The sequence below is a fragment of the Aedes albopictus genome, chromosome 2 (assembly GCF_035046485.1).
Source record: "Aedes albopictus strain Foshan chromosome 2, AalbF5, whole genome shotgun sequence".
Taxonomy (NCBI): Eukaryota; Metazoa; Arthropoda; class Insecta; order Diptera; family Culicidae; genus Aedes; species Aedes albopictus.
In genome coordinates this window covers 110,595,616-110,620,761 of record NC_085137.1, presented here as the reverse complement: position 1 = coordinate 110,620,761, position 25,146 = coordinate 110,595,616, and positions in this window count along the sequence as shown.

Here is a 25,146-nt window from a genome sequence, read left to right as displayed (position 1 = left end):
GTATTATCACAAACGCAAGCTGTTACCTCAAAGAAACGAAGACGCATGGCGAAGCTTTTTTTGCACGAGAAATCTGCTGCCTTCGCAAGATAAATGTCTTGCTTGTCTGTAACACTGTGATCGTCTTGCCTGCCGTATAGCTTGAAGCTAGTCCCCAGCCCTGGGGGAGGAACCTGTGAAAGCGAACGAGACAAGCAAATTAAGTAAAAAGCTACTAAGAGCATCCTTCAGATCTCGACTTTCTTCGCCGGCTGCTGCTGCGTCTGATGTTTCCGGAGCTCGTTTTACTCCATCCTACACATATATTATGTTCGTCTCCCTCCGTCCGTCTCCCTCCCACAAAATCAGCACCCTCTCGGAGCGGTCTCCCATCGCCGCCACGTGTTCACGTTATAAGATGTGAAACGATTTTGCAAGCAAGTATTTTACGAAACAACTTATGCCAATTATTTGGCTACGCTTCTGGAAAATATTACCAACATGGTATCCTAAGTGTGTACTTTTTTCTTACATCATCTCCGACAAACCGTACACTTTAATATCGGGGGCAAAAGGGATTTGGGAGAGTTGATTAGGTTGTGTGAACGGAAACAAGTTAAAAAGTTTAATAATAATGGAAGTCACATTAGCCTATTATAATTCAAGTGAAGCTAAACAATCTAAAATTTATCAAAACTGAATTTTGAATATCTCTAGAAATTTCTGGAGGAGAAACCTTAAAAAAACGCTGGCTCAATTCCTAGAAAATTTCTTGAAATTTTTAATGAAGAATCCCTAGAGAAATCCCTTTGGAAAAATCCTGGAGGATTTTCTGATGGCGAAGATATGATGAAGCCACACCTCGTATTTTCAAGAGCACAAATTTGAAGAATTATATGACGGTTCGTGCTGGAAAGCTGATCAATTGATCCAGCAGGTAATTAATCGACTAGCTTTACAGCTCAAACCATCATTTGATTCTTTGTCATTTCTGCTATCGAAAATTCGAAGCGTGGCTTCGTCATATCTTCACCTGAAGGAATTTCTATAAGAATCTTTGAGCTTCTTTCTTTTCTCTTTGAGGAAATGCTGGAGTTATTTTTGAGAAAATATATGAAGGTAAATCCGAAGAAATCTATGAAGTTATCTCTCTATGTACTTTGGTAAGAATCTACGAAGGCATTTTTGCTAGAATCATTGAAAAAAAAACATGTACAAGTCCCAGAAAGAATTTCACAAGAATCTTGTGAAAACATACTTGGAAGATTTTATGAAGGAAATGCAGAAGTATTTTCTGAAGGAACTCGTTGAAAATTTGCTAGACTTAATTCTGAAGAAACAACAAAGGGACTCCTGGAGCCTTTATTAGATGAAATTCAAGGAAGTAGTGGAATCAGTGGATACATTTATGAAGGAATCAAAAGAAAAATTTCTAAAGCTTTTCCTCAAACAATCTCTGGCAAATTTTTATAAGGAATCCATTGAAGATTGTTTGAAGGAAATTATTGTATTGTATAAGTGTATTGTTTTGATGAACCCTTAGATGGTTTTTGTTAATCATTGGAAATTTTCTAAAAGGTTTTCTCAAAAATTGAAACCCTGGAGTATTTTCTTGATGCATTCCTGTTAGAATTATTAAAATATACAAGGGAGGAGTTTTTGTAAAAATCTCTGGAGAAATTTCTGCTGGAATTATTGTAAAAATACAAGAATCCAAGAGGAATTTAAAAAATTACTTGCTGAATGTTATATGGGAATTCCAGAAGTTATTCAAAGAAATTTCGGAGGTATTTTTAAAGAAATCTTCTCAGAAACTTCTGGGAGAATCTCTAGAGGAACTTCGCTATATAAATTAATCGGAAAAACCTTAGTAGTTTTTATTAAGAAATTCATAGAGTAATATCTGGAAGAGTCCCTAACAAATTTCCTGAAAAATCCTCACTCAATGCCTGGAAGAATTCACGGAAGAATTTCTGTGGAAATCTATGGAAGGTTTTCTAGGGAAGTCCTTGAAAAAGTTTTGATGAAATCTCTAGAAGAATTTCAAAAGGAAAACCGTGAGGAATTTCTCAAGAAACTGATGAAGAAATTGTTTAAGTTTTATTTAGGAATTCCTTGAGAAACTTTTAAAGAAATCCCTTGAATGTTTTCCGAAAAGAACCTGATTAAATTTCACCTGGAGAATATCTAAGAGAAGCTAGAAAGGATTGTAAAAATATGAAAAGTTTTGCGGAACTTTCAGGAGAAAACTCCAAAAATATAGAGGAATTTCTAAAGAAAACTAAGGAGTTTCTGAAAAAGTCGTAAATTAATTTCTGAAGAAACCCATGAAAGATTTTCTAAAACTATTCCATGAAAAATTTATGAAAGAAGCCAGGAAGAGTGTCTGAAAGAATCTCTGCAGAAGTTTCCCGAATGAATCCAAGAAAAAAAATAGAAAGTGATTCAGATTTTCTGAAAGAATTTGTGGACAAAATTCTGAAGAAATCCATGCAACATTTTATAATGGAAGCCTGGGAAAACTTGCTGGAAGAATCCATGAACTAGTTTCTTAGGCAATTTCTGGAAAACTTCTGGAGAACGCTCTGGAGAAATTTCTGGAGAAATCTCTGGAAGACTTTCAAGTTTAGCTTCTTTGAAAATTAAAAAAAACCAAGGAAGATTGAGAAATTCGCTGGAAGAACTTCAAAAGGAATCCCTGTATAAATTGAATTCTTAAAGAAATTCTTAAATTTTTGTTTGGAAATTTTGGAGGAATTTTTAGAAAAAAAATCTTAAGAAAGTTTTAGAGGAATTCCAGAAGTTAAAAAAAACAAAAAACTGACAAGATTCTCGTGAGGAATCAATTTTTAAAGGAATTCAGGAATCATTTTTTAAAAGAATCTAAAAAGAATTTCTAAGGAATCTCTTGTTGCATTTTTCTACGGGAAATCATGGAAAAAATATGAATATTTTTTTTCGTTTATAAAAAATAAATCTAACCAGCAGTTTCTATTTTACTCAAGTGCACCCTTTTGTTGAGATAGCGTGCATCCCGTATTAGTTTTTGCCTCCATAATAAAAAAGTTTTATTTTTTAACAATGTTGCAACTGACTTTTCCGTTCGCTTTTCTTTTTTGAAAAAAATGTGCCTATAGTACGTGAACGAGTAAGCCCAAGACCAAATGGAGGAGAACGTGCCTCTGGAGCCAACCTACTGATACTTGAAGCCCAAGATATACTATACGGGTGATATAAAATAAAGCATTATAGTTCCATACAATTGCTCATGCATGATGTATTTCTCTGATAGAATTTCTGAAGAAATTTCAAAATGAATTCATGAATCAATTTTGGAAGGAATACAGGGAATATTCTGAATTTTATGAATCCCTGGATGTTTTTTTTTTTTTTGAAGAATTTCGAAAAGATATTTTGAAGAAGTACCCAATTCATCTCGCGATTATTTTCTAAACAAACCCATGTAAGAATTTCTAAATGTTACTGAGGGGAGAGGGAGTGAATTTATGTGACCATAAAAAGATATTTCGAAAAATTCTTGGGGGTATTTCTAAAAAAATTTTTGAAGAAATTGCTGAAGGAATCTCTAAAGAAACTTCTAAAGAACTCACTCCCAAAAAGAAGCTTCATATGATTGTTGATTATTCCTTCGATGATTTGCTTAGGGAATCCCAGAAAGAATTTTTGGAAAAAAATAAGAGGAATTTCTTAAGTTATTATGCATAAATTTGTGGAGCAATTTCTGAATGAATTTCTGAGATACACCTTAGAAGATTTCTTAATAAAACATCTCCACAGCAATGTCATGAAGAATCCATTGAGGAATTACTGAAGGAATCCATGTATAAGGTGTTCTATGGAAATCGAAAGAGAAGTTTATCGAGGAGGCCCTCAAATAATTTCAGATGCAACTCATGAAGGGATTTAGTCGGCAATTTATGCAAGATTCTCAAAAGAATCCCTGAATAAATTTCTACAAAGGGGTTATTTTTAGACATTTTTGGAAGATTTTTTGAAATATTTTGTTGAAATATTGAGAGGAATCTACACACTCAGATTTTTTTACAGTATACGGTAATTTTTTACCGAATTTTCAACAGCTGAACGTTCGGTAATGCGTTCGGTAATCGATACGACTACCGAACATCCGGTAAATTAAATTTTCCGGAGGCTGTCAGAATTACCGAATTTCTCCGGTAATTTCCGAAGACAAATTACCGTAAAATTTCGGTATTTTTATTTATTTATTTTGAGGGGGTGTATGGATTTCTGGTATTTTTATTGGATGAAAAGACGCCGTCCATGTCGCGATGCTTTTATCGAACAACAAAAACTTTATTATTTATATTTATGAACATATTTCACAACAACTTTATCACTATTTTGATCAATCGTTTTCATCAGCCAGAGGTTACCGGAAGGGGAACTGTTGACCCTTTTGGTGCGCACGACAGAAGCTGAAATGTTTGGCTGGTTATTTTATAAGATATGGTCATGTCCAATTTATAAATACTCACCCAGCAACAGCTAATGCGTAATAACAAAATATCAACCACTCCGCCACTTTAAAACGCAGAACTTCTAATTAAATTCACTGACATGAAAATTTGATCTGCTGTCGTCGCGGCAGTTTGACGTTTCGAAGCCTGTTCGACATTTCACAGGATTTCGGTAATGTAGTGAAAGTTTACCAACTTTTCGGTAGTTTTAACTACCGAGTACGGTGATTTTTCGATTTTACAGTACATACTGTAATATATTTGACAGCAGATGCTGTCGAATCTAGAAATTACAAACAGTTCGGTAATTATACTACCGAACTTTTGTAAAATTAACGATTATTACCGAAAAACTGTTGTTTTTTCACATTACCGATTTTTTCCGGCGAAATTTTTACCGAACAGTGAAAATGAATCTGAGTGTGCATGTTGCCCTTTTTGAAGTATCTTGAAGGGTTTTGAGGGAATCCTTGGAGACGTTTTCCAATGAATCTCGAAAAGATCTATTGAAAGTATTTAAGAAAGTTGCGGAAGGGTTTCTCAAAGAATCTCTTGACGAAAATTTGCAGGAATCCGCGCAAGATTTTCTAATAGAATTCTTGTAGAAATTTTAAAATAATTTTCTGAAATTACCCTTGAAAAACTTTTTGAGATCCGTTCTGCAGGAATACCTGAAATAATATCTGGAGGATTTCCAAGAGGTATTAACGAAAAGTTTCTGGAAAAGGTTCAAGGAAGGTTTTTTAAGGAAACCTTCGAGAGTCTCCAAAAGAATTAATGTAGGAATCCCTGGCAAAATTTCTGAAAGAATTTTTTGAGAAATTTTTAACAGGATCCAGGCTATTCAAAGGAATTCTTGGAGAAAATTTTAAAAATATATAAGAGGAATATAATAGAATTCCAGTAGTAATTTGAAAAAAAAAACATAATGGGAAAGATTCTCGGGAGTAATTTCAGAAGGAATTCAAAGGAAATTGATTGAATCCTTCCAGATATTCGTAGAAGAATCTCTTATAGAATTTTCGTAAGAATCATTCAAGGATATTAACTGTTATGCTTGCTGGGTACCCGGGTACCCTTCCGGCCACATAAGGGTTAATATCTGTAAGACTTTTTGAGGGATCGCCGGAATTATTTCTTACGGAAACTTGGGAGGAATTTCTTCAATAATTCTTAGAAAATTTTCTTAAGAAATCTTTGGAAGAATGTTATGAGAATGACTGATTATCTTAAATAATTGCTGGAGGAGTTTCTAAAGAAGATTTTCTAAGAAAATCCTTTAAAAAAATCTGGAGGCTCTTTGAAAAAACTTTCTAAGTGTTCTAAAGTATTTAAAAATTTTCTTATGAGATTACTTTGGAAACACTTTCGGAAATTCCACAAGGTTTATTTTTCTTAAAAAAAATCACATAGAATTCTTTTGTAAAATCATGCAAGAACTCCTTCAGAAATACGTCCATGAATTTCTTAAGCAATTCTTCTATAGATTTTTTTAGGAAATCCTACAGAGATTTCTTCATAAATTCTTCCAGAGAACCTTTCAAAGAGTTCCCAAAAAACTCTCCGAAATAAATCTTAAGATGACTCCAGAAATATCTTCAGGAATATTGAAAAATCCTCAAAAATGTATTCACAAATGGCACCAGGAATCCTTTCGAGGATTCATTCGGACATTCAGTGGTTTTATCAGATATAATTTCAGGGTTTCTTTTAGATATTTTTCAATGGGTTCTATTGGAGAACTTTCCATTCATCCAAGAATTTCTTCAGAAATTTCCCCAGTTGTTCCTTAAAAATTCCTTTGGAGATTCCTCCAGAAATATCCCCAAATAATCCTTCAGAAAACTTCCATAGATATCCTCTATGAAAAAATTTTCAAGAGATTCTTTTCGTTCCTTGAATCTTGTGTTCTTTCACAAAATGTCCAGAAGTTCTTTCTGAAGAAATTCTTTTAGAAATTACGCAAGACATACTTAGAGAATTTTCTCCAGAAGCTTTTTGAGAATTTTGCATGGTTTGCTTTTGAAACTGCTTCGTTTTCGAGAGACTGTTAAGTCATTTTCGTCAGAAAATCATCTACGGATTTCTTCAGCCAAGATATTTTAAGAAAAATCTTGTTTGGATTGGTTTGGAATTTCCTCTAGAGATTCAAAACTTTTCATGAACTTTCTTAAAAATTCCTTCGTGGACTCTTTCAGAAAGTGCTCAAGCGTTTTTTTTTTCTATTTTTACACGGATTTCATCAAACATTCCTCCAGCAATTCATGCATCGAAACAGACGTTCATAATTCAGTAAAACGGAAATTTACCCAATGTTTACTTCAGAATTTGCTCCAGGGGTTCTTTGAGAAATGTCTGCAAAGATTATTTCTTTAGATTTTTTTTAATTTCGCAAAGGATTCATTACAAAAGTTTTCTTTGGATTTGTTCAGAAATTTCTACGGGGATCACTTCAAGGAATCTTCTAGGCGATTTCTTCAGACTTTTATTCGGGGATACCTTTGTAAGTTTTTCCTGGGAAACCTTAGGTGTTCTAAAAATGATTGTTTCAATGAATTCCTCTAGTGGATTCTTCATAAGTTCTTAAGGAATTCCTGTGGAGATTCAAGCTTGATTTTTTTCCAGTGATCCAGCAGAAACTCCGTCTGAAATTTCTGCAGGAATTTATAGAAATATTACTTCAGGAGTTTCTCGTTATATTTATCTAGGAATTTCTTCATGAATTATTCATTACTTCATGCAGAAACTTCTTTAGAAATTTTTACTAAAATTTTTTACAGGAATTTCTTTTTATGAATTTTTGTAGAATTATTTTCAGAGTTTTATCTATTTGTTTCAAAAATTGTTCATAAATCTTATTAGGAGATTTGAGAGTATCTGAATATCTCTTGAAATTCTTTTATGAATTTCACAATGGGGTTCCACAGGAGTTTCTTTTCTTGATACAGTCCAGTAATATCTTAAGAAAATCCTTGTTCAATTACTTCACGATTTCCCATTGCATTTTATTAGATACTGCTGAAGGCAATCTACTGAGAATGTGTCCTGGGATTTCACCTTGACATTTTTTTTTTCAAATATTTCTTCAGAAATCACTCCCCGGGTAGACGTGAATATCATAATCATATCTTACAACGATCAAATTTTGATGTCATATCTTAATATGATATTGATGAGATATTCAAAAAGTTGCCAAATATCTGCTCAATATCTCACCGTGATATGATTTCAAAATAAGTACTTATTTTGATCTTTGGAAAGCCTAGTCACGGTGCTCCCCAGACCGTTATTATAAAATAAAAATCTCCATCCAATCGGTGCCCACCATTCGTTTTCTATGACTATCCTGCATGTCTGGGCAAAATTTGAAAAAAATCGTAGGGCCCATTTTTGAGTTAGGCCCTTTTAAAGGGCGTGAAGCCATTTATTCAAAGAAAAAATCAAAATATTTATGTACTCAGCCATTTTTTAACGATTTTGATGAATATTTTCAAGAAGAATTGTATTGCATTGAATATTAGACGTATTTAGCATATTTTTTTGTTGAAATTTTTGAAGAAAATATGAACATTTTTGTTAGTTGGCATAAATAAATGTGAATTTATATGAAAATATTTCAAAAATGTTTGTAACTTCTCAAGTTCAAATACGTTAAGGAATTCGTGAATGTAAATAAACAAAAAAAAGTAAATGAAGGGAAAACACATTATGTGCGTAAGAATAAAAGGAAGAGGAGTTTGTTTCATCTAGTTCATTTATTTGGGGCTCAATCGGCGTACAACGCTTTACGGAGCCGAAGATCTTTTTTGAACTTAATATATACAATATACACACGATAATAACTTTTTAATCATATTTGTTAGTAATAGGAGGAAGCCACGGTACTTGTAGCAGCTCGAGGTTAGAAGGTCACATTTTGAGGGATAGACAGGTTAAGGATTGAACCAAAGGTTTCACTATCACATATCGTATTTAAAAAAGTAATATTTTGAATATGAATGTAGTGTATTATAAATAATAATACCTACACTGAAAGCCGCGTTGCAGTGAAGACCACAAAAATAAGATTCAATTTATTATGAGAAAACATGATCATCACACCACAAGTGCCTATTGACAGCGATTTGTCTTCTCTTTTATCAACTAATTCGATAATCACAAGGTGCTTTGTTCGAAACTGGTTGGCCGCAGAATCTTTATTTTAAGTATGAGAAGTGCCATGCCATGGTAAAATTGAGAACATTAAATCATTGTGAAGTGAAACGAAACGTAGTCCCCTCAAATTCAATGGCGTTGAGTATTAGGTTCAATTCCGCAGAATAGTAATACTGACCTCAAGCGATTTTAAGAGTATGAGTATGATAAATGGCGAATTGCTGACACTATGTGGAGAAGTATTTCAAATAAAAAGACTAATGCCGAAACAAGTCTGTAGGTATCTATTTTTTACCGAGACAACTGCATATTTCATGAGAGTAATTTCTTCAATAATTTCCGCAGCTCATTTCAACTGGCGCTGTTTATAATCAACGTAAGGTATTTGTTCTGGTTTGTTTTGTGTATTATTTTTGTTTTTTTTTTGTAAGAAAAGAGGATGACAACAGTAAGAAAGAAATCAATCGATGGCCATTCTCACCCCCTCCTCCCTTTTGTCCGCACAATTCTTTCAATATTTAAGGGACCGTAATACTGACCTTCTTTCCTTCAGATGGTTGATTTATTAACAACTTTGAATCCTTTTTTAACAAATATAAAAAAATGTATAAATGTATTGACATAGAATACCAAAATAACTTTTTATCGTTTTTAACTAGCGTTTAGCCCAATAAGATTTCTAGTCGAAATGTCTTACTTCTCTGTCCTTTACATTAGAAGTAGGATTCAGGCCCTAGATAACGTCTTAAAAGACATGTGCCTCACACTAGAATGTCCAAACATCATGATGGATATCACTTTATCAACTCTTGAGAATGATTAAATGTTATTAGACTCGAGAGACATAAAACACTGGAAAAACGATTGATATCTTGTAACAAATATGTTTAAACCCATTCCACATATTTTGTTGGGATCTGCTCTGCCTCATACTTGGGTATTTATTTTGTGTTTATCCATATAAGCGTGAAAACGAACATGAATGAAGTTCGTTTTCACACTTATATGGATAAACTTTCAAGGTTCTATCTTTTTTCTACAAATTCTATTATAATCCCTGAAATTCTATTTAAATTTCTTAATCTTTTTTATTGTGTATTAGGTACATTTATATCTTTATATTTTCTTTTTCTTGTAATTTTGTCTGCGTTTCATTCTTAGTTGAAGCAAACATAGATGTTCAGAATTTATTGAAATACTCACGCAATAGTCCTTACTTATCCATATTACAACACTAATATGTTCACATTTTCATCAAAAAATCTAGAGTAGCATTTGAAAATGGCGTAACAACCATTACAAATTTCTGCAACCTCTGATCAGTAACAGGTAGAGCAGACTCCCTTGTATCTGATAACGGTATATGTTTTCATAAATAAATTGAAATACGCCTAGGAGGGACGGAAGAAGCTAAGGCGTACAATGATTGTTCCGTCCTTTTCACATGTTGGTAGAAATCAGTCAAAACTATGTTTGACACTACTGGTACTCAATACAAAATGATTCATCGTGAAAATACTTTATCAAAATCGTTAAAAAAATGGCTGACCACATAAATATTTCGATTTTTTCTTTGAATATATGGCTTTACGCCCTTTAAAAGGGCCTAACTAAAAAATGGGCCCTACGATTTTTTTTCAAATTTTGCCCAGACATGCAGGATTGTCATAGAAAACGAATGGTGGGCACCGATTGGATGGAGATTTTTATTTTATAATAACGGTCTGGGGAGCACCATGCTAGTGCAACCCGCTGTAAAAATGTCGAACTTTCCCAACATTGCGCATAAAAAACTATTATAAGTTTTCAACATTCATTATGCGCCGTCCCCAAATAACGTAACGCTTCAGGAAATAGGGGTTCAATAAATTCCGTAACGCTCCAGGGGAATAGGGAATACAGCCTAGCGTTACGACCCATACAAAAAAGTTGAAGTTATCATACAAAAGAGCCTTATGGATTCCGCCAGATCCTAATGAACCAACCACCGAGTTAAAAATATCGAATATAGCGTTACATAATAAATAGATGTCCCCTTATGTACACCACAAATTTTACAAACGAGCACTGGGACAAAAAGGAAGTAGAAGTGGCCTTTATTTTCAATAAGCTGGTTTATGGATGCGGCAATTGAACAAAAAAACAGAGTGATCGGCACAAAAAAATGCATATAATCGATATTTGCTATAAAAATATATACTGATTTTATCCGATAGATTTCTCAATCCCAATTATTTTATTTCACTGTGAGTAAACCAGCAGAGGCTTTCCAATTGAGTCCGATGACAACATGAGCTGGACCTCGATGTCGAGATTGCATTTGTGGTACGAATCTAATACAGTAAAACCTCCATGAGTCGATATGGAAGGGACCATCGACTCAAGGAAATATCGAGTAGTGGAACAAAAATCCTTTGGGAAGCTTTTTAGGGGGACCATCATAGTAACCCATAAATTATTTTTCAGTATGGAAAAATTTACCTCCATGAGTCGATATCGAGTCAAGGAACATCGACTCATGGAGGTTCGACTGTAAATGAATCACCAGACAATTAGGGAACTTTATCGGCCTGCTAAGCAAAATACGTCCATTTCGAAAAACGGACCGTTTGATTCTAGATTCAACAAAACTTACCGCTGCAGACGACAAGCTTTTTGAGTTTCAACCAACGAATTGCGTAGCAATTCTGCTTCGGGTATACGAACAGACGACAGTCGTGACGACTACGGTCTTCTAAATGTTTCCAAAGCTTTTCTGGGCGTCAGTTCACAATAGAGCACATTCAGAGAAGTACATACTAGATTTATAGCTGATTTTTTATGGCTAGAAGGTAAATTATCCGTTTCTGCTACGAAAATATGCAGGAGGCGTGGGTATTATGATTTCTTGCCTTATTTGGTGCTGTTGGAATAAAACTTTGGAAAACTTTGTTGCAAGAAATGGAGAAAACAATGACAAAGTTACCTAAAGCTTTGCTCAAACACCATTAGGTTAGGCAAGGAATCATAATAGCCAGGCTTTTTGCGTCATTTCGTTGCAGAGATTGAGAATTTACCTTCTCACCATACTAAAATTCAGCTCATTACTACAATCTAGTACATCACTGATTGTGTCCTATTGGTGCTCCTATTCGTCCTGTTTTAGGCGCAAAATAAACCAATCATGTTTCTACGCATGTCGTTTTTAAAGTTTGGATCACTAGCTTTGTTAACAATTCAGAGGAAGAGCATAAAATGTGAAATCATCTATCGAAAAGTACTCTCTTAGTTTAGGAAAATATGCAATTCATAATTGAGCCTTAATTCATTATTATTTTCCATACCATCACGTCAGTTTGCAAATTTTGGGTGGAAACTGTATTAATATTCTGCAATAGAACATTTATCATTGAGAAATCTGAAAAATTCTGCTCAAGATCAAAATTAGCTCTTCACATTTCCATCTGCAACATCCAGAAATCGAAAGATCTGAAAATTACTGCACAAGATCAAAATCAGTTCTTTGACACATTCATCTATAACATCCGAAAATTGTAAGATCTGAAAACTACTATTCAAGATCATAATTAGTTCTTTCACACACTCATCTATAACATGGCGGGACCAAACCAACACAACTACCATGACTCGCAAACACCTTGGAAAACTTAGAACTTGATGCTCTTGTTACCTTCTATTTTCAGATGTGAGTCATAGGGCAGTGGTAATGTCACTGCTCATAAATCACAAGGTCATAAGTTCGATTCTTGTCGCGGCCATTTTTCATTTTTTTTTTTTTTACTCTAATCCATCTGTCAGATCATTTTATGATATTGGTTAGATGTGCTACAGCCCAGATCTCCCCAGATATTAGTCTGATCTTATAACATCAAAATGAGATATTATTATGTTCTTCCCCATACTAATTTTTGATCTTATTTTTGATCTTTTATCTCTTATGTCAAACAAACCAATAGCTAATTATGATCTTGAGTACTTCACTGAGGAATATCAAATGATGATATTGTTCTGATTTTTACTTCTACTCGGGTCAAGAAATTCCTTTAGGAATATTTATTCTATTTTTTAAGGGTTGCTTCAGGGATATCACCAGAGATTACTTTCGGACTCTCAAGATTTGTTCAAGAATTTCCCTGTTAAAATTCCCGAACAAATCTTCTTCAGAAAATTCCTTAAAAAATTACATTGTCGATTCCTTAGAAAAAATGAACCTCATCAAATAACTCAAAGATTCCTTAAAAAATTGCTCCAGCAGTTTCTTAAAAATTTATTTGTGGATTTCACCACGGTGGATATACCACCAGGTTTTTTCTAAATATACTTCTCCAGGTATTGCTTTGAGTAGCTCTTCCAGTGCAATTTCTCAATTCCAGCGTATTGAAAAAAAAAAAAGAATTTTTGCATGAAATTCTGTAATCATCCACGCAAGGTGTCATGCACTTCCAGGAGAAATTTCTGGAGAAATTAATTAATCATTTCTGACGCAATCCTGAATTTCTGAAAAAAAAAAACAAGGAAGGATTTCTAAATGAATTCTTCGAGAATTTCTGGAAAAATTACCACAGGAATTACCTGTCAAAATTTCGAATAGATTCAGGCTTTGCAGAAGAGTTCTTGGAAAATAAATCAAAAATAAATTTTAAGAAGAATATCTTAAGGAATTCTAGGAGTAATTTGAAGAAAAAATAGCAGAAAAGATTGTCAGGAGAATTCGTGGAAGGATCTTTAGGAAAATTTGTGTCGGAATCACTGAAAGGTTTTTTTAATCTTTGGAAGATTTTTTTTGGGTTCCCTGGAATCATTTCTTTTGGAAATTTTTGAGGAATTTCCTAAATCATGCTTGGATTGTTTCCTTAGGGAATTAAAGAAATAATTTATAGAAAAGTTCTGATTGTTGTGATTCACTGGAGGAGTTTCTGTAGGAGGTTTTCTAGAATAAAAAAGGAACGGTTTTTCCGAAAAAAAAATATGTACAGTATCGGACAATAAAAATGCACCAAAGCCGTTTTCCCATACAAACTAGTCAACTTTGGATTGCCTTATCTCAGTTATGTCTCAAACGATCGTTTCCATTTTTCTGTGACGAACTACAAAACATTTCAATTTTCAAAAACTATTGAAAAAGTTCAGTGATAACTATTGATATAAAAGTTACAGATAGGTTGAATTTTGACAATAAAAATGCACCAAGACAAAAAAATATGTAGCCAAAAATGCTGAAGTCAAATCACTATGGTGTCTTCGGCAAATATCTTTCTTGTGAGATGATCAATAAATTTGCTGAAGACACCATAGCTATTTGACTTCAGCATTTTAAGCTACACAATTTTTTGACTTGGTGCATTTTTATTGTCAAAATTCAACCTATCTGTAACTTTTGTAACAATAGTTATCACTGAACTCCTTCAATAGTTTTTGAAAATTGAAATGTTTTGTAGTTCGTCACAGAAAAATGAAAGTAATCGGTTGAGACATAACTGAGATATGGCAATCCAAAGTTGACTAGTTTGTATGGGAAAACGGCTTTGGTGCATTTTTATTGTCCGATACTGTATAGGTTCCCGGGTACCCGAGCAGAGGGAAATATCAAATTAATAACTACGAAATCACAAAACCTGTTTTTATATCTTGTTTTGTTATTATTGAATTATCAAGGCATTACGTTTCCATAACATGTTTTGTTGGACAATCTTATTTTGTTATGACCAAGCAATTGGTATGCAGCCCTTAAATAACATCTCAATATTACATTCTGTTGTGGAACAAGTTTGGTTTGGTTATTATTGTATTATTGAGAGTGCACAAATACTTTATGGTATTGCTATCTAAACTAAAACAAATTTTGAAACAAAACCTACGTCATTCTACAACGTTATTTACAGCATTTGAGGGAAAGCAACTGCATATTCACTCATCAATTTGTCTTCCTTTTCCATTTATCATTACATCCAAACTGAGACAAAGTGCATGCCCCATATCACTAGCTAGTATTCCGTGGGAAAAAGTTTGCATAATGCATCAGAAAAATTGTTTAACGATTTTTTGAAAAGTGCGCAAAGTTAGGCCCTAGATGCGCAAAGTATGGTACGCTTACGGTATCACATTTGATAAGAGGTGTGGTATATTACGTGACAAGGCGGTGCTGTAATGTGTACAAAACAAAGTCCCTGCTGGGCGGCGCGAGGTTTTGCTAAATTTCTGAAATTGACTGAGTTGTAGCTGAAAAGTACACAAAATACCAGCCACTGCCCAAGTGGCGCAGTACCCTGCATACATCTAAACGAGAACATAGCAGACGATATTGAAGGTTTTTAAGGTTTTCAAAGGGACGTTCCAGATTCCGCCTTTGACATGTGAATTTCAATGATAAAAATGTCAAACTTATGGAATAAACTTGTTTGAACGAAGCTAATACAGACAGCTGAATCCAAAATTGTAGATGGTTTTGAATGGGATTTTTCAGAAATATTTTGTATTTCACATGTTTTCCCTGTCGTTCCAGAGGATGAAGTCGGATCTACCTATTTGAAAGATAGGTACATGAATAGTTGAAAATACACCTATTAGGGAAGAGAGAAACTGAAGTTCGCATTCTCACATGTTGGTCTAAATATATAGAATTCTCAGCCATCACGAAGTCATATATGATGTAGAATAGGATTCTAAAGTGGAGGCCATACCCGACTAGATGAACATAACAATAATATATCATAATTATATCTTAATGTGATATAACTAACAAATTATGTTATAATTTTGTTATGACATGGACTGTTTCAAACTTTTTCAAACTAAATTATAACAAAATATATTATAATCTTTTGTAACTAGTTTTGTTACAAATAAATCAGAACAAACTCTGTTATAACTTTGTTATTTTTGCAACTGAACAAAATAATCAGTTGCAAAAATAACATAATTATATCAGAATATAAAATAATTTTAATTTTTAACTATATTACAAAAAATGAGAAATTTGATTAAGTATTCGTTGTTTTTCATTGCTTGTAGAGAAAAAGGTCGATGGATAGCAGGTAAAAGATCAGAAAATGTTTATAAGGAAACAGCTTTATTCTATGTAATTGAAAAATTAAAAAAAAAACATTCAATTGCTGTTGAGGGGCTGCAGTTTTGCTTGTTTTTCATTGCGTAGAATGCCGGAAGCGTATCCGGCTACCCTCAAAATTGAAAAGTACTCATATTTTTTCAACTTTGAACCGATTTAAGTGAACTTCGACTCGTTTGAATAAGAAATCTTTTTTTTTATTGATTGGTTATGCGAATAGAACGATTGGGTTACGCGGTATTCCCAAAAGTCCAAATTTTCTGGAACATATCCTTATGCTATTGAGGGGCCCAGATGCAAAGAGGTGTAAGTGACCGTTTTGTCGAGTTTGAGCTGAACATATCAAAAAATCTTCAGATTTCAAGCTCACAGGAACATTTTAAAGATTATTTTTATGATGATTAGAAAAATTACAGTAAATCAGAGAAAATTGGGTTGATATTGAAACTCCATACATTTTGAATGGGATGAAAAACTGGTGAAAAACTTCAAAGCTCATTTACTCGAAAGTGGGTTTTTGTAACTTACACCCCTTTGCTTCTAAGCTCCTCTTTTCTAATATCGGCGTTGTTGGAGTTAGCGTATTGAAAAAAATATGGTCTCTCGTGAAACATGCTTCGTAATTACACTGTTGAAAACGCTTTGACATCCACGTGCAGCACAACAGAACATGTGCTCGATGAACAAATTGTGATTTGAATTATGAAAATGTTACGGTCAACCTTGGCTTGGTCAGCCAAAGCAAAATCAAGAAATTGACATTTATGCTTCGTAATGATTACTTTGAAGTCAATACTTTGGGCCTAGGCTGGGCAGATATGCTATTGGTGATTTGATGGTGCATGAAGAAGAAGAAGAACGATGGTGTTTTGAAAAATCCTATCCCTACCACACAGGAGAAGATTTTAAAATGTCTCTATAAAATCTAAAACAAAATCTAATTAAAAACGGTTTGATGTACGGTGTAAGACTTTGGACGGACTACATATTGAACGTATAAATTTAAATTTAACATTTTTTTTTCTTGTTAAGGTACTTAATTTGTACCAATCACCAATTGGGTTTTTTAAATTAAGAATAATATATTGATTTTTTGATTTTATTCGAAAGAGCACCTTTTTTTAAGCCAGTATGATTTTTTTCAGATTTTTTAAACTTTATTTTGATACCTTAAGCTTCAATTACAAAAAGATTTTTTGAAATCACCTTTTGACAGCTGGGCAATTGCTTGACAGCTCCGCCCAGTACGAAATGCGACGAGGGGTGATTCGACAAATCGATCCCATACAAACTTTAAATCGATTTTTAAAGAGGTTCCCAGGCACCAAAGTTCATGAAAATTTGGATTTCGGCTCAGTTTGGCATGTATAGATTGTGAATATGGAATTATCTCAACACCACTAAAGAAGCCAATTGCAGCTGGTGTATGGAAAATTCCACGTGTATGGCAATTCGGGATTTTTCTTAACTCACGATGACCAGATCGGTTCAGTCGGATTTGTTTTTGATGGAAAAAATAAATCTGGATCAAATGAGATCAATATTGTCAAAATCGGAGAAAATTTATCGCAGATATAACCATTACATAGTTTACCTTCTTTATTTTATTGTCTGCTGTTTCATATTATGAAGTAAAAAATAAAGGCATTGTAACTTCTAGAAATTTCATCAGACTCTTCCGTATTTTTTATTTTATTCATTGCTATAATTTGAGTTTTGGGTAAATATAGCATCATAGCTATTGATATGTTTATCTTTGTATTAATTTCCTTCTTTCAAAATCCCAGTTCCGTTACGGTGCCAAATTCCTATCACTTTTCTACGATTCCCAATTATTATAGGTTAAGTAAAATTTTAGCTTCAAAAAGTGATACATCTGCAAATGAGTTTTTTTTTTATCTCAAAATTGAGTAAACTTAGTTGAATTTATATGTCATTTTAACAGTACTGCTATTCTAACCTTTAATTATAACGTCAAAAAGTATCGAACAGACTATGTATTACGAAGTAATGAATGTTAGTGAGAGTGGAGATAGCAAATATGGTACCTACTAAATAATTATAATCAATAAAAATGTCAACTATACAGACAATTCTGCTCAATTGATGATTGCATTTGTCTCTTATAACTTTTTTCTTTCGGTCTATTATTATTCGATCATATATTGTTTGACATTATGTCATAAATATCTTTTTTCATTACTAAAAATAATCTAAAACAGAATAAAACTAAACAGCATCTGCAGAAGTAATCATATCGGCATATGATATAATTACCTTTTACCTTCGCTCACGTAGGTACGTGTATAATCGCCGTTCTCACAACGCGAACAAAACAAAAAATTAAATAAAATCATCTCCGTCTGGAAAGGATCTTTGTCGCCGCCAAAATGCACCCCATGACGAAGCTCAATCATAAATAGTCGACTAGGAACTTTTTCGTCGTTCTCTTTGTTCCGAAACAGCCGACGACGGGCCCTGCGAACGCCACCACTGTTATTAGTGTTACAGTGCACATGTCTGCGCACCGCGATAGCGCTGTTGGTAAGAGAGAGAGGTTCGTTGTTTGATCTTGCATTCAAATCTCTGTCTATTTTTGTCCTGCGACTGGCAAACATGAAATGGGGGAATAGGGAAACTGGCAATACGTAGAACCAGTAAAGCTTCTATCGTCCCTCACTGCAAGTGCTGTGATAGCCTCATTGGTAAAGGCGACTGGAAATTTACGATAGCAGGATTTGGAGGTTCAAATTCCGTCGATGTTTTATAATGAATTCGATTTTTTTTTATGTGACCTATTTTTTTCTAAAAATAGAATAACACACTTAAAATAATTACCCAAAAATGAGTAAAAAAGTTAGTTTTTACCCTAATTTTGCTTTCGGAATGTTATCAATAACTCTTTAATATCAAAATTTGTTATTGAAATATCTCCCAAATTCACTGTTATTAAGTTGTTATTGCCACTAACAAAACATGTTATTAAATTGATTTTTCAGGAACAAATTTTTGTTATGTGACTTGTTATTTTGCCGCTTATGACAGACAAGTTTATAACTCAATATGTTATGTTAATAACATGAAAATTACTAATTCCATTATGCAGTTATTTTGCCAAAATAACGCATTTTGTTATGCTGTTGTTATTCTCTTCTGCTCGGGTAGAGGTGAAATACTGACGATCAAAACGTGATATTTTTTTGATTGATATAAGAGATAAAAGATCTGAAAAAAATATCTGAAAAATGTTCCTGGAACATCTGAACAATATCAAAATTTGATATTTCCAGATCAAACGAATAGCTTGCTGCTATTGGTTAGATCTTACAAGATCTAACTATGATCTGATGATGATGTCCCAGGAGTAAATTTTAGATATTATTTTCAGATCTTTTATCTCTTATATCAATCAAACCAATATCTCATTTTGACCTCAACATCAAAATATGCTATTATTGAGCTCTTTTCATCTACCCGGGTTGTGGAGGTTTTTTTCAAGAAGTTTTTAAATGTTATCTTAGAAAAAATCTGGAAGAATCTCCAGAGGAATTTAAACAGGTAAGCTAGAAGCTTTTTTGGAAGAACTTCTCGAGAATATCTCGAGGAACCCCGGTAGGATTTATTTAAGGAATATCTAATAGATTATCTTTAGAAAAAAAAAAATTTCTAGAGAAATTTATGTTAAATTTTGTTTAGAACCTTCCTAGTGAAATCTTTGAAGAAATTCTTAGATGAATTTCTAAAAGAAGCACTGGAAAATTTTTTAGAGAAACCATTTTTTTAAGGAATTCCTGCAAAAAAACCTGAAAAAAATCTTTGGAAGACTTTCTCAAAAAATCCTTGGTGGCATGGCTGATTTTCTACATGAATTCGTGAAGGAATAAGACACCATCAATGAAGTGCTAGATTTGTTGTTGTGAGCAGAAATTTTGTATGGTGAAGTGGTAAATTCTCCGTTTCTGCAATAAAAGGGAAGAAACAGCATAGGTATTTTGGTTCATTGGTTTATTTGTTGTCGTTTGAACAAAACTTAATGTCACTGTGTTGTTGAAGAGGCAAGGAATGGCAACAACACAGTGACCGAAGTTTTGATCAAACAGCGTCAAATTATATAATAAAAATAAGAAAATAGCAACGCTGTTTTCACCACTTTATTGCTGAAATGAAGAGTTTACCATCACACCATACAAAAATTCAGCTCATTACTGTATATCAAGAACCCCACTGAACGTATCCCATTATTAAGAAAATCTACGAAAGATTTCCTCGACTTTGAGCAGTTTTCTCAGGAACCCCTAGATGGATTTCTAAAGAAATTTCTGAAAAAAGATTCACAAGGAATCCATCATTGATGGAATTTCTGAAATACTCCACAGACTTTTTTCTGAAAAATATCTTTGGTAAGCTGTCCGGCAGCCACTCTGGAAGATTTTTTAAATTTATTTCTGAAAAATTTCTGTCTTTAAAAAAAACTTCTTAAGAAAACCTTGGAGGAATTCCTGAATAATTTTATGGAGGATTTTTCAAAGCATTCCATGCAAGATTCAATCTTGAAAATTGTCAAAAAAAATCTTTTTGAAATTTTTGGAGAAATACCTAGTGAAATTTCCGAAGAAATCTCAGGACAAATTACCTGAAAGAATCTCTGGAGGAACTTCGAAAAGAATCTCAGGATTGATTGCCGAAGGAATTCTGCGAAATATTATTATTGTATGTTATGTTCCCTATATGAAGTTTGAATTCACTTCGGATCCACTTGAGTTCCTAGCAAACCGATAGGGGAACAGAGCCCAAAATGCCAAGATGGGGTAAAATGGCCCAACTCATAAAATCATTCCTGAATGGGACTTGATCATTGATATAGGTGAACGGTGTCAAGATATGTTTGCATTGAACATTCTTCTAGATGCTAGGCCGCCAAACCCACGGAAAATCTTTTGATTTCCCAATGAAAACTGGCAACTTCCGGTTTTCCGTGCTTGCAATTAAGGTTTTCTGGTGATGTTATTACCAGCCAAGTGTTTCCAACGAGATTGAGGCACGCATGGAGTCGCATGGTTGTTGATGTCTACGCTTTCCATGTTAGGGGTCATTCAAATATTACGATCATCGTTTTGCGGGGAGGGGGGTAACACTCCATGTATTGAGTAAACGAAAAAACGTGACAAAAAGGTGAAAGTGAGTCGAAAATGCCAGAAAACTGAAGGACGTAATTTTTGAATGTTTTCATGAAGTGGCATCTTACCCCATGGCAGATGGCCTTTTTGCACCACTTCCGTTTTACGAACCAGTTTTTGAAATCGCTAAAAATCAATGAAAATGCAATAATTTAGTGAATATTTTTGCTGAAGCATCGAGCAAATATTGTCTAGTTGCTGTTACCACTTTGAAAGCCTAACAAATGAGGCTATATATCATTGAAAACGATGAAAGTTTGAAAAATGGCATATTGCCCCACTTTCCCCTACTCCCACCCAAGGAGGCGTCGAAGGAGCGCGAGTCCCCGTGCGTCGGTCGTCACGGGGGTGCGGGGAGATATGATGAAGTTTGCTCTCGCAACCATCTTGAACCATTCCCATGGTGAAAACTTCTGACGGGTTGCTTTACTGCTGCTGTCTGCGGCTTGAATTGTTTTCGACGAACGAAGATGACGCTGGCTGCGCTGCTGGCTGACGGTGACGGTGACGACGGTTTGAAGCACCACCACCGGCAAAGTATTTACATTGCGAGAGCTAGAAAACTTGTATCTGGGCCGTCGTAATGAAATTACTTGCTCGTCAAATTTGAGTGACATCGAGAGGAAAGTTTCGAGTGATGGTAGACTTTTTCGAAGTAAACAAGTTCGTTGTCCCCGCAAATGGGGTTTCGGCGAACGCAATATGAATTCAAAATTTATGTTCGGCTGTTCATAAACTGCAAAGTTGGCAACAGTGTCAACATGTCGGTTATTTTGCAGATATACGTCTGTCAAAACAGATAAAAAAAACAACTCAAGAAAGACCTGCAAATATTGAGCCACCATAATAAGGGATGACCTCAAACTATTGGTCGATGAGATAATTTTTTTTTTGAATTTCTTTTTATTTGTGAATTACATAAATAATTCTCTATTACCATTTTTCGCATATTTTGGAGAATTGCAATTTAAATGTTTATGGTATATTTTTTTAATCGAGCAATGTTCAGTTCACTATGGATACAATTTTATTTTGTATGGAGCATTTGAATCATATTATTAAGCATTTTAGTATTGTTTAATGGTAAAAAATTGCAATTTTAATGAGAAAATTCTATGTTTTATCGATATACAGCCATTCCATAGAAAAACGATATAGTGCATCTCCGATTGTCGTGAAACTTGGTGGGCTTGTAGTTCTTCGGAAATAATTAGACCCGTATTTTTTTATTTCGTCATTAGGGTGACCAATTTTCATATAGGGTGGTCCAAAAAATTAAGGTTTTTCAAAACTAAAAAAATTCAAAGAATTGTAACTTTTGAACCAGTTGACCGATTTTAAACTTCTTTTTTTTTGTTTGAAAGCTATTGAATTTTAGTTTTCAGAAAAAATACGGTAAAGGAGCTAAAATGTGAAGAATACTATAAAATATGCAAATATATTAGTTTTTTCACGTTTTCATGGTCTCTGGACCAAAGAGGTACCCTGGTTTTATATTTTTATCAAAAAATTCAGGAAATTTGGCGTAACATATCAAAAAATCAGAAATGTATGTTGTTTTGTTTTTGAGATATGATTTTTTCAAACAAAAAAAAAAGTTTAAAATCGGTCAACTGGTTCAAAAGTTACGATTTTTTGAAAATTTTTAGTTTTGAAACACCTTGATTTTTTGGATCGTTTTCAATTATTCATGGATAACATTGCACATTTCCATGGAACATATGATCATTTTTAAGGCAACCCTTATTATTTTCTATGGAACATTTGCAATTTGTTATGGTCGCAAACACCTTTTACTTATATTACGAGGCTCATGGAGGATTGAGGGGTGTTTCAAGGCATTTTAAGAAGCTTCTAGGGATTTTCTGGAACTGTCACAGATGTTTAAGGGCGATCAGGGGTATTTCCAAGGAGTTACGGGAATTTTGGAAATGGTTCAATTGTATGAAGTGCCTCAGAGATCTTCTGGAATCGCTTCAAACTTCGTGAGACTCCGTGAAACTCCCTTGGACCCCTGAAGCGCCATTGATACTTCCTGATACCCCTTCAAAATCCCTTGATACGCCCTAAGGCCTCGAAACACCCATGGACCACCTAAAGCTCTGAAACGCCCCGGAGATCCCCTGGAATTCCCTTGAAACCTTCTGAAGCGCTCTGAAGGGACTCCCAGGAAGTTCCCGGAAACCTCCTGGTACTTCTTAAAACCCTCTGAGACTCTCTGAAGCACCCCTGAGTCCTACTGGTATCTCCCGAAAATCTCTTAAACGTCCCTGAGACCTTTGGAAACACCCCTGAAAATACAATGGATCTTTGAAACACATTTGAGACCCTTGGAACTCCCTGAAACGCTGTCAAGATCTTCAAGTACCTCCTAACACCCTCAGGATCGTTCCTAAGGCCTCAAGATACCCCCATGAAACGCTCGTGGAACCCCCCTGAAAGTTCCCTGGGACCCCCGGAAAAGCCCTTGAGACCCACAGGTACCCGCTTAAACCCCTTAAAACTTCCTGAAACGCTCCTGAGACTCACTGAAACGCCCCAGAGACCTCTTGAAGCCCCCCCCAGCTTTGGAGCGACATGAAATGCAATGTTAGCCCCTGAATCCCTCTGAAACCCTCGGGGACATCCCTGAAGGCCTCCAGGACCCTTTGAAGCACCTTTGAGTCCTCCTAGTATCTCCCGAACCCTCTGAAACGTCGCTGAGACCGTCGGGTGCCCCCTACCCCTTGAAACTCCATTGGATCCCTGAAACGCCTCTGAGACCTTTGGAACTTCCTGAAACGCCACTGAGATCCACTAAGACCCCCTGGATCGTTCCAAAGGTATCAATATACCCGCATGAAATGCTCGTGGAACCCCCTCAAAAGCCTTCTGGTACCCCCGGAGCCTCGCATGATTATAATCCAAACGGGACCTCTCTCCATCATTAATAAAAAGTATACTTGCAAATTGATAGAAATATGCACGAAACAGTGTTTGATCAAGTCTGAATGATAATCTCAGTATAAAACATCTAAATCACATCAATTGTATTATTCCTATTCACTCCGCAGTATGCAAACAAATAAAGCATTAAACACATGACATCAGGCTCTTGTTGAAACATGCACCATATTGCACCGGCAAACGCATCATTTCGCTTGTTCAAACAGCACCAAAAGCACTCAGTCCGTCCTCCACCACTGCCACCATCTCGGTTTTCATCGTTAATGAGCACGATGCAATTTTCATTTCGAAAAACCGCAGCACAGCCCGGGTCGGGCCGAGAAATAAACGCATGAACGAACATTTTTTAAAATAATTTATTCTCATTGGTATAATTATCGAAGCGTACAAAAAGCGACACCATCAAGAGCAGAAGGGGGTCCGACACAGGGGGACCCGAACGACGTCCCACACACACAAAATTTCGATCCCCAAATGCCCCTCTCGAACGGCCACTTGAACTCATTCCCGCCCCCTGCTCCCCACGTACTTGAAGATATTTAATTCCATTAAAAACTGTTTTGGAATGCTCTCGTCCGCTCATAAATTCGCACATAAACATATTTTAATCCCCGACGAGCGACTGTTTTCCTCTGGAGCTGTGTCCTTTTTTGCAGCTCGAGCACCGTGTTCATCCTCTGCTGTAGCGTCCTTTATTTGGTCATTAATCCCGCGCACCGCGTGCCGCTATATTCTGTTCCGGTATCGGATAAAATTTCGGCCGGCCTAAGTGCCATTCGCGGAACTAGGCAATTTTCGAAATTCATCCGGGTAGCGCACGCTGCCTCAAGTAGTATGGCTATGGATTCATAATGCAAAGGAGAAATTGTAGCATACATACAAAAGCAGCCTATTAACAATTCATGGAACGATATTTCATCTCAAGTACCATTGGGGCTGAATTCCGTCCGGGTCTGATGGTTTACGCCGCGCCGTTATAGTTACAGGGGATGGCCAAAATGTTTGGGATAGGCAACTTTTTTTCTCCCACAAAAAAATTCAACATGCTGTAACTTTTCATAGAGTGCATCAAAAAATCTCAAATTTTGACTGTTTGTCAATCTATTATGTGTGCATCATTGGTACAAATTTGGGCTCGATTGATTAATTTTTCGCGAAGTTAGAACCGTTCGCGTAGAACACTATTTTTTAGAGAACTCATTTTTGAGCTGTCATAACTCGGAAACCAGTGAACCAAATTGAACGAATTTTTTAACGTTCATCAACAATATATTGATACTCAATACGACGTTATAAAATGTAATATTTTCTCACGGCGAATTAA